Genomic DNA, 10,000 nt, shown 5'->3' on the forward strand with positions numbered 1-10,000 from the left:
TTGGTGTGGTAGTAAAGTTATTTTGATTTTATTTGTCTACTTATTTTTTTAAACCTATTGTAGGCGTTGGGTGAGCTTCGCAGAATTTTGGATCCCCACAACAACAAGTTCATCAGTCAAGTAAAACTGAGATGGGAAGAATTCTGCTCCAGGGTAGAGTTCTACGGTGTGTCAAAGAAGGCAATGAATCCACCAATGACCATGGACAAAAGTAAGTTTTACCATTTGAATACAAAGTTCTCATCCTTTAAAATTTATGTTTATGAAGGTTTGTTTCTGCTTTGTCCAGCTGAAGCCCACCTTGCACTGATGAAGGCTCTTCCTCTTTCCCACACCTTCCCATCCACCAAAAAAGATGGGGAATGCTTCTGAAGCATTTCTACATGTCCTGAAGGTAAGTTTTATAAAATTTGCTTATAAAGATCTACAGAAAATTTGGCAAACAAAATATTTCGGTCAAACATGACTCAAAAATGCTTTTTCAGTTTCAGCCGAAAGACTTAAATCTATAATTTATTGTTTTCATTAATTTATAACGTATTTAATGTACACGAGTGTGGTCACATAAGGAGTCGCTTGATAAACCATAAGTCAAAACTACTATAAAATGTGTGTAACCAACAAAGAACAGGATAATGACATCTCCAACGTTATGACCAAATCCCAGCAAAAAAACATACAATTAACATAAGATGTTGACTGTCATGTCTTTTGTGTCTTGCAGCCTACAGAAGATCCAGATGCTGTCCTCCAGAAACGAAGCTTGTCATGTCCAGTAGTGATGTTCGATGGCTGCAAGTGTGTCATTGCTGTTGGTAATTTACCAGTTACAACATTTGACAAAGAAAAAATTGGTGAGGCTATGATATATGTGATGGCATACTTTTATGCACTCCATCTGACTTACCCCAAATGCGTGGCAACCCTGCTGTCTGTCATTCAGACAGAAGTTCTCCAGGATGCCATTCATGAGCATGACACTACATCATCTTACAGAAAAGCCCTGGCAGAATGGCATGCATTTATTGGAAAGTAGTGTGTAAATTTCAGATAAGATTAGGAGAGGGCACTTCTGTTTTGTTTTTGTTTGTTTTGTTTTTTTTTCAATCTGGGTCTTATTTCTAAAATGGAAAATGTTCATTTACTCACCCAGACAAGTTTTGTGGTATTTGGTGTCATTCGGAAGAAATTAGAATCTTTGTGGTCTTCCTATGTCACTCGTCAATTTTAATGGGGCAATGGCGAAACCTCTAAGGCTGTTGAAATGTTGAAACCACTTAAACTCATAATGTTGGACCTGTACTGTTCAATTGTATCTTTATTATCTGCAGGTTATTGTTAAAATGGACAAATAAAGATGGACACTTTTACTCTGTTTCAGTTTTGTTTTGTCCTTAATCAGCAATATAATCTTAAAGTAGTGTTTAGCTAAATTTAAAAAGAAGAAATATCTTTAAAATGATTTAATGTACTAGTTTTTAGATTATTTGCCTTGATTTGTTTGTTAGAATAAGTGTTTTATGCCTATTTTCAGATTTAATTTCTTCAACATTTTACTTAGAACAAGTGGTTAAAGCTTATTTTAGGTTTCAAGCCATGATTGGTTGCCTGGAATAAGTGTAAAAGACTTATTTTTAGCTTTATTATCTTTATTTGTGGCCTACAATCAGTGGTTAAAGCTTATTTTAAGTTTCAATTGTTCTAATTTGTTGCCTGTAATAAGTGTAAAAGACTTATTTTTAGCTTTATTATCTTATTTGTGGCCTACAATAAGTGGTTAAAGCTTATTTTAAGTTTCAATTGTTCTGATTTGTTCCCTGGAATGAGTGTAAAATACTTATTTTTAGCTTTATTTAAATCTAGATATTGTTCTTATTTCAAGAAATCTTATTAAGAAAAAAACACTTACCCCATGGGCAGATAATTTCACTTGTTTTAAGCAAATCTTCACCAAAAATAAGTGTATTTTTCTAGTATTAAGGAGGTGGGTTTTTGCAGTGCAGGCCCTGCTGTCGTGAAGTGGGCCTCAGAGGGAGCACTAGCTATGGTATAATGTGGATGGCCTCATTCAGTAGCACAGGCCCTGTTGTAATGTGGATGGCCTTATCTACCAACGCTGTCCCAGGTGAAATATGGATGGTAATGGCCTTAACCACAGACCTTGGTGTAATGTGGATGGCCTTAGCCAACACCACTGGCCCTGGTGAAATGTGGATGACATCGGCAAGGACCAATGGCCCTGATGTAATGTGGATGGTTTCAGCCAACAGCACAGTCCCTGGTGTGGTGAAGATGGCCTCACAGGAAGCACTGTCCCTGGTGTAATGTGGATGGCCTCAGCAAACAACACTGGCCCTGGTGAAATGTGGATGGTATTAGCCAGCACCACAGGCCCTGGTGTAATGTGAATGTCCTCAGCCAGTAGCACAGGCCCTTGTGTAATGTGGATCACATCAGCCAGCAACACAGGCTCTGGTGAAATGTAGATGACCTCAGACAGCAGCGCAGGCCCTGCTGTCGTGAAGTTGGCCTCAGAGGGAGCACTAGCCCTGGTGCAAGGTGGATGGTCTAAGCCAGCAATACAGGCCCTGGTGTGGTGACGATAGCCTCACAGGGAGCACATGCCGTGGTATAATGTGGATGGCCTCAGCCAGTAGCACAGGTCCTGTTTGTTAAGGTTCAAATATTGAGGAAGGAGAGTACAAACAACCATGGTCCAGAAGATCTTGGTCAAACGATTGATTTTAATGAATACACGCGTGGGAAGACCAGTCTGTACGCAGACAGGGATTGATCTTCGACTTAATCAAAGCATACACTGCAAAAACCCACCTCCTTAATACTAGAAAAATACACTTATTTTTGGTGAAGATTTGCTTAAAACAAGTGAAATTATCTGCCCATGGGGTAAGTGTTTTTTTCTTAATAAGATTTCTTGAAATAAGAACAATATCTAGATTTAAATAAAGCTAAAAATAAGTATTTTACACTCATTCCAGGGAACAAATCAGAACAATTGAAACTTAAAATAAGCTTTAACCACTTATTGTAGGCCACAAATAAGATAATAAAGCTAAAAATAAGTCTTTTACACTTATTACAGGCAACAAATTAGAACAATTGAAACTTAAAATAAGCTTTAACCACTGATTGTAGGCCACAAATAAAGATAATAAAGCTAAAAATAAGTCTTTTACACTTATTCCAGGCAACCAATCATGGCTTGAAACCTAAAATAAGCTTTAACCACTTGTTCTAAGTAAAATGTTGAAGAAATTAAATCTGAAAATAGGCATAAAACACTTATTCTAACAAACAAATCAAGGCAAATAATCTAAAAACTAGTACATTAAATCATTTTAAAGATATTTCTTCTTTTTAAATTTAGCTAAACACTACTTTAAGATTATATTGCTGATCTTTATTTGTCCATTTTAACAATAACCTGCAGATAATAAAGATACAATTGAACAGTACAGGTCCAACATTATGAGTTTAAGTGGTTTCAACATTTCAACAGCCTTAGAGGTTTCGCCATTGCCCCATTAAAATTGACGAGTGACATAGGAAGACCACAAAGATTCTAATTTCTTCCGAATGACACCAAATACCACAAAACTTGTCTGGGTGAGTAAATGAACATTTTCCATTTTAGAAATAAGACCCAGATTGAAAAAAAAACAAAACAAACAAAAACAAAACAGAAGTGCCCTCTCCTAATCTTATCTGAAATTTACACACTACTTTCCAATAAATGCATGCCATTCTGCCAGGGCTTTTCTGTAAGATGATGTAGTGTCATGCTCATGAATGGCATCCTGGAGAACTTCTGTCTGAATGACAGACAGCAGGGTTGCCACGCATTTGGGGTAAGTCAGATGGAGTGCATAAAAGTATGCCATCACATATATCATAGCCTCACCAATTTTTTCTTTGTCAAATGTTGTAACTGGTAAATTACCAACAGCAATGACACACTTGCAGCCATCGAACATCACTACTGGACATGACAAGCTTCGTTTCTGGAGGACAGCATCTGGATCTTCTGTAGGCTGCAAGACACAAAAGACATGACAGTCAACATCTTATGTTAATTGTATGTTTTTTTGCTGGGATTTGGTCATAACGTTGGAGATGTCATTATCCTGTTCTTTGTTGGTTACACACATTTTATAGTAGTTTTGACTTATGGTTTATCAAGCGACTCCTTATGTGACCACACTCGTGTACATTAAATACGTTATAAATTAATGAAAACAATAAATTATAGATTTAAGTCTTTCGGCTGAAACTGAAAAAGCATTTTTGAGTCATGTTTGACCGAAATATTTTGTTTGCCAAATTTTCTGTAGATCTTTATAAGCAAATTTTATAAAACTTACCTTCAGGACATGTAGAAATGCTTCAGAAGCATTCCCCATCTTTTTTGGTGGATGGGAAGGTGTGGGAAAGAGGAAGAGCCTTCATCAGTGCAAGGTGGGCTTCAGCTGGACAAAGCAGAAACAAACCTTCATAAACATAAATTTTAAAGGATGAGAACTTTGTATTCAAATGGTAAAACTTACTTTTGTCCATGGTCATTGGTGGATTCATTGCCTTCTTTGACACACCGTAGAACTCTACCCTGGAGCAGAATTCTTCCCATCTCAGTTTTACTTGACTGATGAACTTGTTGTTGTGGGGATCCAAAATTCTGCGAAGCTCACCCAACGCCTACAATAGGTTTAAAAAAATAAGTAGACAAATAAAATCAAAATAACTTTACTACCACACCAAATATATTTGAAATTAAAGTGATTATTTATTAACTCTTCCAAAAACTTACATGATGCAATTCTTTAAAGCATGGATATGCATCCAAGATGAGGCAAGCTCTGTTCTCCTCTTTCATGGTGTCTGAGTCAATGAAGGATCTTCTGGCTTCAAACTCGAGGTCTAATAGCTGGGACACATCTTCTTGGTTTGGTTTTGCCTTCTTACACATTTCTTGTAATGTTTTGTAATGTCTTGCTTGTATTTGCCGACTATCCTTGTCAGCTAAGATAGAGAGAAGTACAAGAGCATTTTGGTTTTTCATTGTTACTGAAGTAGACTTCCACAAAACATTAGCTACTACTGGCTGTGTGTTGATAACCATTTTACAAAATTACTAGTATGTACTCACATGAAGTGGAGGCATTGTCAGAATTTCTGACAGGTGATAACAGAGTAGATGCACCACTGGAAGAACTGCGATCAGCATCTTCATCATCAGCTTCTTCATCCCTTGGGTAGAGGTCAGTGAGCCTTCTCTTGGGCCGTCCCCTCTCCGGTGTTGGTCCTTGCCTTTTTACTGGTGTTTTCATATTTTGCAGCCTTTTCTCCTGGTGAAAATACATATATATCATGCCCCCTGAACAAAACAAAATGATTTATATATGAGACACAAATACAAGAACTTACGTGTTTTACGCTTGCATCATTATCCTGCAGCATAGGATAATATTCCACAACTTTTTTAGCCATTGCAGTGATTTCGGTCTTAGAGGGGTATTGCTCCATTTGGCCTTGGCTTGCTCTCAAAAGGGACACCATACTTGTGATTGTATTTCTCACCAATCTGCATCTCAGTTCTTTTGACATGACGCATGCCTGTTCCCTGCCGGAGCAGGCCAACTCCAGGTAACTCTTTCGGCATTGCTCCAACTCACTGTCGGTGTACAGAACATATTCCGGAGGACTGGGGAGCTGCAAGGTTTTCAGCTGGCTTACATTAGCATCAGCAGTTGGAGGGCCTGTTGCAACTACCCTGGGTGAAGAAGTTGTTTCAGGTTTCTGTGGTAGCGGATGGTCTTCCTGGTTTAGGGTGAGAAAATAAAAATGTCAAGTACTGCTAAAATAAAAGCATACTTTCTGGAGATTAGTTGAACTAAATATTTTTTACATAATACCTCAGGATGAATTATTGACCACACATGTTTTCTTCTGAGAAAGTGCTCAGGCCCAGAAAAAAGGTCCCTCAGATCATCACGGGTCAATGTTAAAAGCATGCGCTCGTCAATGCTTGCAGCTAACAAAAAGACAAACACCAGTTAAACTGTGCAAGCACATAACTGCACAAACATAACTGTTTTTTTTATATATATATATATATATATATATATATATATATATATATATATATATATATATATATATGTGTGTGTGTGTAAAAAAAAAAAAAAAAAAAAAAAACACCCAGCACGCCCCTGCGGGCGGTTTATCCTTCAAGCTCGGGTCCTCTACCAGAGGCCTGGGAGCTTGAGGGTCCTGCGCAGTATCTTAGCTGTTCCCAGGACTGCGCTCTTCTGGACAGAGATCTCCGATGTTGTTCCTGGGATCTGCTGGAGCCACTCGCCTAGCTTGGGAGTCACCGCACCTAGTGCTCCGATTACCACGGGGACCACCGTTACCTTCACCCTCCACATCCTCTCGAGCTCTTCTCTGAGCCCTTGGTATTTCTCCAGCTTCTCGTGTTCCTTCTTCCTGATATTGCTGTCATTCGGAACCGCTACATCGATCACTACGGCCATCTTCTTCTGTTTGTCTACCACCACTATGTCCGGTTGGTTAGCCACCACCATTTTGTCCGTCTGTATCTGGAAGTCCCACAGGATCTTAGCTCGGTCATTCTCCACCACCCTTGGGGGCATCTCCCATTTTGACCTCGGGACTTCCAGGTTATACTCGGCACAGATGTTCCTGTACACTATGCCGGCCACTTGGTTATGGCGTTGCATGTATGCCTTGCCTGCTAGCATCTTGCACCCTGCTGTTATGTGCTGGATTGTCTCTGGGGCATCTTTACACAGCCTGCACCTGGGGTCTTGCCTGGTGTGATAGACCCCAGCCTCTATGGATCTTGTGCTCAGAGCTTGTTCTTGTGCTGCCATGATTAGTGCCTCTGTGCTGTCTTTCAGTCCAGCTTTGTCCAGCCACTGGTAGGATTTCTGGATATCAGCCACCTCCTCTATCTGCCGGTGGTACATACCGTGCAGGGGCCTGTCCTTCCATGATGGTTCCTCGTCTCCCTCCTCTTTCTTGGGTTTCTGCTGCCTGAGGTATTCACTGAGCACTCGGTCAGTTGGGGCCATCTTCCTAATGTATTCTTGGATGTTCGTTGTCTCATCCTGGACTGTGGTGCTGACACTCACCAGTCCCCGGCCCCCTTCCTTCCGCTTAGCGTACAGCCTCAGGGTGCTGGATTTGGGGTGAAACCCTCCATGCATGGTAAGGAGCTTTCTTGTCTTTATGTCAGTGGCTTCTATCTCCTCCTTTGGCCAGCCTATTACCCCAGCAGGGTACCTGATCACGGGCAGGGCGTACGTGTTGATGGCCCGGATCTTGTTCTTACCATTCAGCTGACTCCTCAGGACTTGCCTGACCCTCTGCAGGTACTTGGTGGTTGCAGCTTTTCTAGCGGCCTCTTCATGGTTCCCATTCGCCTGTGGGATCCCCAAGTACTTGTAACTGTCCTCTATGTCTGCAATGTTGCCTTCTGGTAGTTCAATCCCCTCAGTTCTGACTACCTTCCCTCTCATGTGTATATATATATACACATATATATATATATATATATATATATACATATATATATACACACACACACACACACATATATACACATATATACACACACACACATATATACACATATATACACATATATACACACACACACATATATACACATATATACACATATATACACACACACACATATATACACATATATACACATATATACACACACACATATATACACACACACACATATATACACATATATATATATATACACATATATATGTGTGTATATATATATATATATGTGTGTGTATATATATATATATATATGTGTGTGTATATATATATATATATATATATATGTGTGTATATATATATATATAAAACACCCAGCACGCCCCTGCGGGCGGTTTATCCTTCAAGCTCGGGTCCTCTACCAGAGGCCTGGGAGCTTGAGGGTCCTGCGCAGTATCTTAGCTGTTCCCAGGACTGCGCTCTTCTGGACAGAGATCTCCGATGTTATTCCCGGGATCTGCTGGAGCCACTCGCCTAGCTTGGGAGTCACCGCACCTAGTGCTCCGATTACCACGGGGACCACCGTTACCTTCACCCTCCACATCCTCTCGAGCTCTTCTCTGAGCCCTTGGTATTTCTCCAGCTTCTCGTGTTCCTTCTTCCTGATATTGCTGTCATTCGGAACCGCTACATCGATCACTACGGCCGTCTTCTTCTGTTTGTCTACCACCACTATGTCCGGTTGGTTAGCCACCACCATTTTGTCCGTCTGTATCTGGAAGTCCCACAGGATCTTAGCTCGGTCATTCTCCACCACCCTTGGGGGCATCTCCCATTTTGACCTCGGGACTTCTAGGTTATACTCGGCACAGATGTTCCTGTACACTATGCCGGCCACTTGGTTATGGCGTTCCATGTATGCCTTGCCTGCTAGCATCTTGCACCCTGCTGTTATGTGCTGGATTGTCTCTGGGGCATCTTTACACAGCCTGCACCTGGGGTCTTGCCTGGTGTGATAGACCCCAGCCTCTATGGATCTTGTACTCAGAGCTTGTTCTTGTGCTGCCATGATTAGTGCCTCTGTGCTGTCTTTCAGTCCAGCTTTGTCCAGCCACTGGTAGGATTTCTGGATATCAGCCACCTCCTCTATCTGCCGGTGGTACATACCATGCAGGGGCCTGTCCTTCCATGATGGTTCCTCGTCTCCCTCCTCTTTCTTGGGTTTCTGCTGCCTGAGGTATTCACTGAGCACTCGGTCAGTTGGGGCCATCTTCCCAATGTATTCTTGGATGTTCCTTGTCTCATCCTGGACTGTGGTGCTGACACTCACCAGTCCCCGGCCCCCTTCCTTCCGCTTAGCGTACAGCCTCAGGGTGCTGGACTTGGGGTGAAACCCTCCATGCATGGTCAGGAGCTTTCTTGTCTTTATGTCAGTGGCTTCTATCTCCTCCTTTGGCCAGCCTATTACCCCAGCAGGGTATCTGATCACGGGCAGGGCGTATGTGTTGATGGCCCGGATCTTGTTCTTACCATTCAGCTGACTCCTCAGGACTTGCCTGACCCTCTGCAGGTACTTGGTGGTTGCAGCCTTTCTAGCGGCCTCTTCATGGTTCCCATTTGCCTGCGGGATCCCCAGGTACTTGTAACTGTCCTCTATGTCTGCAATGTTGCCTTCTGGTAGTTCAATCCCCTCAGTTCTGACTACCTTCCCTCTCTTTGATACCATCCGACTACACTTCTCCAGTCCGAACGACATTCCAATGTCATTGCTGTATAGCCTGGTAGTGTGGATCAGTGAATCGATGTCTCGTTCACTCTTGGCATACAGCTTGATGTCATCCATGTACAGGAGGTGGCTGACAACTGCTCCGTTCCGTAGTCGGTATCCGTAGCCAGTCTTGTTAATGATCTCACTGAGGGGGTTCAGGCCTATGCAGAACAGCAGTGGGGACAGAGCATCTCCTTGGTAGATCCCGCACTTGATGGTAACTTGTGCTATGGGCTTGGAGTTGGCCTCTAGTGTTGTACGCCACATCCCCATTGAGTTCCTGATGAAGGCTCTTAGGGTCCCATTGATCTTGTACAATTCTAGGCATTCCAGTATCCAGCTGTGGGGCATTGAGTCATAGGCCTTCTTGTAATCAATCCAGGCAGTGCACAGGTTGGTCAGTCTGGTCTTGCAGTCTCGGCTGATTGTTCTGTCTACCAGTAGCTGGTGTTTTGCACCTCTGGTATTCTTGCCAATTCCTTTCTGTGTCCCGCTCATGTATTGACCCATGTGCCTGTTCATCTTAGCCGATATGATGCCTGACAGGAGCTTCCATGTAGTACTGAGGCAGGTTATTGGTCGGTAGTTGGAGGGGACCGCTCCCTTCTTGGGGTCCTTGGGGATCAGGACCGTCCGACCTTCGGTTAGCCATTCCGGGTGTCTCTCGTTAAC

At 42.1% G+C, this 10,000-nt stretch overlaps 2 pseudogenes; one reads left to right on the top strand and one right to left on the bottom strand.

The window, feature by feature from the left end:
* LOC146669060 (uncharacterized) overlaps positions 1 to 1,655 on the top strand; it is a 6,804-nt pseudogene extending 5,149 nt beyond the window's left edge.
* Positions 1,656 to 3,429: 1,774 nt separating this feature from the next.
* The window catches only part of LOC146669061 (uncharacterized), a 9,487-nt pseudogene continuing 2,916 nt past the window's right edge, over positions 3,430 to 10,000 (bottom strand).

The sequence above is a fragment of the Rhamphochromis longiceps genome, linkage group LG5, assembly GCF_057381845.1.
Source record: "Rhamphochromis longiceps isolate RC_006_pf linkage group LG5, R_longiceps_female_GT1.1, whole genome shotgun sequence".
NCBI classification, from domain to species: Eukaryota; Metazoa; Chordata; class Actinopteri; order Cichliformes; family Cichlidae; genus Rhamphochromis; species Rhamphochromis longiceps.